Source organism: Strongylocentrotus purpuratus, unplaced genomic scaffold, assembly GCF_000002235.5.
Source record: "Strongylocentrotus purpuratus isolate Spur 01 unplaced genomic scaffold, Spur_5.0 spur5_scaffold_11, whole genome shotgun sequence".
In the NCBI taxonomy this organism is placed as follows: Eukaryota; Metazoa; Echinodermata; class Echinoidea; order Camarodonta; family Strongylocentrotidae; genus Strongylocentrotus; species Strongylocentrotus purpuratus.
The window spans coordinates 21069284-21076602 of record NW_022145596.1 but is presented as its reverse complement, the minus strand read 5'-3'; positions in this window follow the sequence as shown (position 1 = coordinate 21076602).

Sequence of the window (7319 nt, the reverse complement as noted above, 5' to 3'; positions counted from 1 at the left end):
TACTTGTACTAACCTAACTTGTACATGTAGCATTGAAGTCACTACCTTAGCACGGCCATTTCCTCCCATCTGAACAATGTTACCAAGTCCCTTTAAAAGCATGAACTGTTCAAATTTGAAAGTACAATGCAATAAGCCAGTTTGTAGAAACTAGCTGCGCATTGGCAGATAAAATGTTTTGTACAATAATTGTAAAACCCATTGGCCCGAATTCACAAAGGAGGTTTGTTGACCTTGGTTTTCGTACATCATGACGCGTTTTACACGTTTTTTTTTACAAACCTGGTTTGTAAAGAACAAAAGGAGGTTTGAGCTCAAACCTTGCTTTGTGAATTCGGGCCGTTGCTATGTAACCATACGTCACTACCGATGGTACATTCTCCTATACAGGGGCGGTCGAGCGACTTCCAAAGTGGGGGGGCACCAACAAAAAAGGGCACTTTCTGAAGAAAAAAGGGCACCTACAGTGGGAAATCTCAAAGCGAAAATATACAATTTTTTAGACATTGGTACATACCCCTGCATTGTGATTACATTATCAGGGATGATTTCAATATTTGTTTCTCTTCATACATCATACAAGATATCGCTTAAGCATCATACTTTACAGTTGGGTGGGATGTCTGAATATGCATTTACGAGCGAGCGAAGCGAGCGAGAAAAATTTTAAAGATCTGCGAGGTCGCAGTGCGAAAAATTACATCTTATAAAGAGGAAAAAAGCCAATCGTGATGGGGTTATAAGCACATTCTCTTAACGGAAGACTGAAAAGACCTTTGATAACTAACATAATTATATCATCTTTAAATGCGAGCGAGCGCAGCGAGCGAACTTTGGGGGAAATTGCTCTTAGTCGCTTTAAATAAGGGGCATGTTTAATGATTTCATGAAAAGGGGACAATTATCGAAAGGGATAAGACACTTATTAGAAAAGAAAAGGAGCACGTGTCAAAGTACAAAGGATAATTATAAGAGGTGAACATGAGGCATTTTTTTCACCTGAAAAGAGGCACTCACCTGATGAAAAAGAGGCGTTTACGAAAATGGGAAATAGGCATTTGTTGACGGAAAAAGGGCACCCATCAGATTTTGATAGGGGCATTTATAAGAGGTGAAAAGGGGACAGGTCCCTTATTAGAAAGGAAAAGGGGCACGTATCATTATTAAAAAGGGAATTATCAGAGGTGAAAAGAGGCACTGACCAGATATGAAAAGGGGCACTTATGAAAATGTAAAAGGGGCACTTATAATAAAGGAAAATGTGCATTTGTTGAATGAAAAGGGAGCACCGTTCAAATTTTAAAAAAGGGCCGTTATGAGAAGGGGAGGGAGCTTTTTCTTTTTAATGGGGGCACTTATCATAAGGAAAAGGGGCACTTATTAGAAAGGGAAAGCGGTAGTTATGAGAAGGGGAAGGAGCTCTCTCTTTTTAATGGGGGCACTTATCATAAGGAAAAGGGGCACTTATTAGAAGAAAAAAAGGGGCACATGTTAAAATTAAAGGTGTGCTCATCCGAGTTTAAAAAAGGGGTAGTTATTAAAAGGAGAAGGGGCACTTCTTACAAAGGAAAAAAGGGGCAGTTGTCAAAGTAAAAGGAGCACCTCTCAGTTTTGAATAGGGCAATTATCAGAGGTGAAGGGGGCACTTATCAAAAGTGAAAAGGGGCACTTCTCGTACCTGAAAAGAGGCACTTACTAGAGATTAAAAAGGGCACTTATTAAAGATAATTTCAAGATTTATGAGAATGGAAAATGGACACTTATTGCAAAGGAAAATGGGAACATGTCGAAGGAAAAGGGGCACGTGTCAAAAATAAAAAGGGCACTCGTCAGAGGTGAAAAGGGGGAAGGGGCACTTTTATTTAGTAATAGGGGCACTTGTCAAAGTAAAAGGGGCACTTTTCCTATGTAAAAGGGGCACTTCTTACAAAATAAAAGGGGCACTTTTCCTATGTAAAAAGGGGCACTTTTGGGGTATCTGAAAAAGTGGGGGGGCACTGTGCCCCCCTGCCCCCCCGGGAGAACCGCCTCTGCTCCTATAATACACATTGGTGGAGTATTCTTTTCAAGAGGCCAACCAAAATGTATTCATGAGGCACTTCCATCACTTTCGCAGAGTCTGCAGTGACGAAAATTCTAAAATTCTAAAATGCACAAAGTGGGACGTCTCCATGTTAAAACAGTATGTGATTATTTGGGGTCGTTATAATTATGTATCGCGTGCCATCTCCAAACTGGTATATTATATTGGTTGAGCTGCACAATATATTTAAAAAGATCGAGAGAAAAAAATCATTAAAATGAATACCGTGAACAACAAGAGCAAAGTGGTACATTGTGTAATGTGTACCAATATACCATTTTTTTAAAGGCAACAACCGGCAAAAGGATGGAGAAAGAAGGCGGCAATGTATGGGAAATAAAAGTAGATTATATGCAGATATCTTTTGATGGAGGGAAGGATGTGAGTTAACTCGACTTGGCCCAGTGGTTGGTTAGTGGATCTTCTGAAATGTACATACCGAGTTCGAGACCAAGTTCCAGAAGATGTCATACAGCTTATGAAATACTGTACGTGTTATTGTTGTTTATTTTAACATGTGCGACATGGGTGAGCCCCCTCATCCCCGTTCAGCACTGCTTAAAACGAAGACTTGGCACAAAATGTAATCGGCCTGTTTGGCCCACAGATAATCGCCCCTTAGCTCATTAATGTTCTCAAATAGAATTTAACTTGATATATGACACAAACATATTTTGTTTGTTTTGGTATGTCAGGCTATGTGGCTTGGGACTTTGCAAACAATGCTTTGAGCCACTATGTGATATAACCATTGAAGAATTGTATTCTCAAGTACCGGATCATTCAATATAAGAAATGGGGCGAGGCGGAATTTTAGTCACGTGTCTCACATCACAATTTTTGTTCCAGACTACACTGTTAAAGGATACTACACTACATACTTTCTCCAAGATAGAAACATTCATGTGGAGGGCCTCATGTTATCATTTCAGCGATTAAATCAAATCCTTCACAAGCGATGAATAATGTTTCCTTTATTTACATTCGCTGTAAAGCGAGTTCTATTCCCTGCCTAAATACATGGAATTCTCAGTAAAAAGTTCAGATCAAATTTCGGGAAATGCAAAGATTTGTTTTTCTTTCCGTTGGCACAATTTCTAATCTTGTTGAGCCTAAAGGCTAAGGAGTGTCCTCAAATCCTTTCTCCCCTAAGTTTCCTCAGCAATGACTTAAAGATGAAGTTGAGTTCTGGTCATGCGATTGCATTGTGAAAGAAAAGGTGTGGAAGGATCAGAAACAGTTGATCATGGAGCATGTAAGTATTGGTGTGCACTGCAAGGTTCTGGAATCATCAAAATCATAATAAATTTGACCGAGTCTTGGTAAAGTAACAAACACTCACATAGAAAGCTACATATGGGACAACACACATGCTGTCGGGGATGGTACTACCTTGGTTTCCTTGTCTTTCTATGCTCATTACTCAGCCAGTATACATTTCCTTCCAAAATTGTTTGGAACATGTCATTTATTTGTAATCTTGAACATTCAGTGTAAGTTTCGTTTGATTCTGTGAGAATTTTTTTTTTTTTTACCAGTACTGGAGTTTATCTTTAATGTTGCTGAGTTGAATAGTAGAACAGTAGAACTACTATATCATTATCGATGTAGGGTAAAATGTTATGCTGAATACTAGTATTGCTATTGTATTGCGAAGGAAACTTCTGAATTTAAACGTTGATTGTGGGATATAGTATACAGGGGGGAGTGTGTGTGATACGAATTGTCAAATTGACCAGGAATTTTACTGAATATCATACCATTGAAAATTACTGTACACAGTTATAAATGTATGGGACTACAATGACATGTTTGGGGAAGGCTTTGGACTATTACTAGTCATAATTTTGGTCATGAGGGTATTTCAAAGGCGATCCTATTCATGTGACATAGCTACTGCTTTATTCTTTAACGTGAACAAAAATAAAATGGGGGAAAAGAGGAAAGTTTGCCTTAAAGGTAATACAAAGTTTTGGGAAATTTTGGAAATTGGGTGGATAGTGGTTCTTTACAATTTTGATATATTTGGATGCCCCTGTGGATGTATAATAAGCACTAGAAAATTTAGCCCCTAAAACACTACTGCTTTCGAGAAAAATTGAATATAAAAATTTACCGGTGCTCCGGGTAAATTTTGATAAATTTCAAATAGCGCCTACGGCCGTACAATGGTAGCTGCGACCATGACAATTTCAGAATATGTAGTTGTGATATATAATTTCCAAACGGGAATAGATAATCGGTTGATTTTAGTCAAGTTGTTGTTGTAGGTAATAGTTTAATGGCGTTCATTCAGTATTGAATATATACGCCATATCTTTAATTTTATAAGAAAATCATAAGAAAACTGTTATACAAAAGAAAACTGAGGATAAAGATTTGTAATGATATAATTAATTAATCAGTAACGCAATTTATTAGGAGTCTCTGGATGGTTTGCAACTTCGTGTTTCTGCTTTTTTTAAAGTTTAATCTGGTCAGCCCGGTTCCGATTGCATGGAAAACTAGCTTTGCCCGATTTGAAACAGGCTTCTCGGCTATTCGGCGTGCGTGCGCAGTGATCTTTTAATTTTGTAACGCACGGTGCCTAGATCACTCAGAAACAAAGAAACACTAAATTGAGACATATCGTACAGGGGCGCTCCTGAAACCGAATTTCCAATCCATTCAAGTAAATTGTTATACAAATCTTATCACATTATCACTATTTGTAAGAACATTGTTTTATAGCTTAATTAATATCTTGACATTGAGAGGGAGCTATACAACATAACGAGTTTATTATTAACAATTTCATAACTTTAGACTCGAGTTCAACCGCGACAATGATCAATGAATATTGTAGGATGGCATATGCTTCCAATATATTCATTTGAACCAAATTCATGACCCCATACCAAAACTTTGTATTAGCTTTAATTGACTGTAACATCAATATTATTGTGAAGCTGGAAAGGAATGCTTTAAAAATTATCGAATAACATTTAACGATACTATGTCCCTTTTGCAGCCAACTTCAAATTCTGTAGAACTTTGCATGAATTATGAATATGTCAGGTATGACATTTAAAGTTAGCAGTGTCCTAATATTCAAATTATGCAAAGAAACTCGTTTACTTGCTAGACTTCACTGTCAGACATTATTGAGTGACTGACTGACTTTTTTCTTCTTTGGTAATAACATACATAAAATGAGTTGTACATGGTACATGAGCATTTGTCTACATCAATAACCCACTTCTTGTAATGGCCAACATTAAACTGATTGAATCTTTGTGCAGCATAAAACTTACGACCATTCGGTACAATGGTCTGAAAATCAGACTATCACTTACTGGTTCTACAGCTCTTAAGTCGATTTGACAACTGATAGTCGTTATTTTCCCACTTAAAGACATTTTCAAGCCCCCCCCTCTTTTTTTAGGGAAGTTCTAAATTAGTATTATCTTTCAAATGCCGTTGGAATTTAACCTTTTCATTTGTTTGGCACAGGTGCGGATCCACGGGGGGGGGGGAAAGGGGCCCGACCCCCCCCCCCCCCAGGCCTTTTTTTTTTTAATTATTAAAAAAAAAAAAAAAAAAAAAAAAAAAAAAAAAAAAAAAAAACGTTTTTTAATATAAATTGTTGTAGCTAGTGCCCACATCCCCCCCCCCCCACTGAGCGAAAAACGGTCTGCGCAATTTACGAATTTCCGGGTGCAAAAATGAAGAAAAAAATGCTCATTACCCCCCGCTTATTCAGCGGCCGGCTGAGTCGTTGCGAAATTTTGGTCGGCGCGATTTTCAAATTTTAGGCCCCCCCCCCCCCCCTATCGGCAAATCCTGGATCCGCCACTGGTTTGGCATGCATAGTACCTTTAAACTACAGGCAATTTTTTTTTGTATTTACAACATTTATTTTCTTCTCAACAGTACAATATGAAACACAATGTTTATATAAATTATATATGTAACAATGATCTCAACATAGAGTATACATAACAGTAAATAATTCAGAAACATGATAAAAGATAAATAGTTGCTCTTCATTATCACATAATCACGCGTCAAATGTCGAAAGTTTTCGTTTTGGTCCTAAAGTTTGATATTGAATATTGGGCTCTGGCACCACTTGGGAGGTGTTATCTTGCAGATGGATGGCATTTGTTTTTGACTTTTAAGGATTCCGAAACTATCGTCATGTGACATTTTAACTACCAACTGACATACATCAGATAAAAGCTGAACAAAGACAGGTTTCTGTCCGGGTCTTCCCATTTCCGTGTGTATACTGTCAGCGAAAAAGACATCCGATATGCCGGTTTTACCCCCAATTTCATTATCAAAGAAGTAATGTAACATCAAAGGAGATTCAAATGCAATTCTCAATCATTTGTTATCTCATAAGGGTCGTCATTTTAGTTTCAATATCACACGACTTCAAAAAACCCTCTTAATACAAGGTCATCATTTCCTGGTGTATTGCCCAGATAAGACATCCGGTTCGCACCCGGTCTGCATTTTAAGCCCAAAGTGTAGTATCAAACAATAAGACCCAGACAAAAAACATTCGGTACGTGGCATATTATATAAGAGAGTAAACATTAAATCGTCAGCATTTATATGATGTGAGTCATTCTTCAGTTTAAACGCCATACGTTAGCTTCTGAGCGTTCAAAGTTGAACAATAATCCGTGTCCATTTTGGTGTGAATTTATTCATTCAAACATCAACACTTTACGGAGTACGCCAAATAATTATATTGGTTTTAGCCCTAAGTTAAATACCAACCAATGAGGATCTTTGGACAAACAACTGTTTGAAGAATAAAAGGGATATACACTTATATAAACATGCGTTTGAATTTCATAATTTTACAACAAGCTTGATTAACCCTTTTTTCCGGATTTTTACGCACTTTTCTTGAATCATTGGTAACCATTGGTGAATCAGGTGGGTGATCAAACCAGCATCGAATATTGAATGTTTACCTGGCCTGCTTCAGCCCATACCCCAAAATCATTCATCATTTCGGGGGTAATCTATGGAAGCTTAAAAGTGCCACCCAGATGTTGAGATAATTATCTTCGGAAGTCGACATCTTGCTAGCGAAAAGATCAGATGACGAGATCTCGGATCTCATCATGTCGACATCCTGTAGAAGAGATGATCAGATGACAAGATCCCGGATCTCATTATGTCGACATCCTGTAGAAGAGATGATCAGATGACAAGATCCCGGATCTCATCATGTCGA